At 43.5% G+C, this 577-nt stretch overlaps 1 protein-coding gene across 3 annotated transcripts in view; it reads left to right on the top strand.

Annotated features, from left to right (window-relative positions):
* Positions 1-297, top strand: part of LOC126575472 (long-chain fatty acid transport protein 4) — a 10,589-nt gene extending 10,292 nt beyond the window's left edge. For all 3 annotated transcript variants that reach the window (XM_050236180.1, XM_050236179.1, XM_050236181.1), the window contains exon 11: positions 1-297. This exon is cut by the window's left edge and continues 430 nt beyond it. The gene's annotated coding sequence lies outside the window, so the exon portion shown is untranslated.
* Positions 298-577: the final 280 nt, after the last annotated feature.

Raw genomic sequence — 577 nt, 5'->3', positions numbered from 1 at the left:
CCTCTGTTACCCACCCATACACAACAATCCAAACCAAAATGACATCAAAATGACTGAAATTTGCCCAAAAACAAAAAAAAAAACACCGAACAATACTGAACCCACCCACACAAAGCCACGGTGTCCGCTGCACAATCGTCCCACCGTGGAAGGGTTTCCCTGAATCTAATCATTAACGGATACGATAAGCTGTGTTGCATTTCTCACTCATTTCTCATTTACGTGTCTCTGTAGCATCTTGTTAGGCGAATCTTAAGCGAACGAGTTAGCAATAAAGCGTCTATGATTTATGGAACAGTTCGTTGTTTCCGTGTTGTTTTTTTTGATGGATCAATCTCCCGTCACGTCACGCTATCCGCTCAATTGAAAGTGTCGAAAACACACCACACGGTAAAATATAGCCAAAAAAAAAAAAAAATCCATCCCAGGTGTCACATGTGGCCTCGTAGCAAACATTAACGAATAGGCGCATAATTTTCAATATTTCCCTCCGCAAAATCGTCATCCACGCGCAGCGCTTGTGTGGCGCACCGAGAGAGAGAGAGAGAGAGCCGAGGCTCATTTTCGGATGCACATT

This window comes from Anopheles aquasalis, chromosome 3 (assembly GCF_943734665.1).
Source record: "Anopheles aquasalis chromosome 3, idAnoAquaMG_Q_19, whole genome shotgun sequence".
Classification (NCBI taxonomy): domain Eukaryota; kingdom Metazoa; phylum Arthropoda; class Insecta; order Diptera; family Culicidae; genus Anopheles; species Anopheles aquasalis.
Note: the sequence above shows the minus strand (reverse complement) of the source record. Positions and strands in the feature narration are given on the sequence as shown.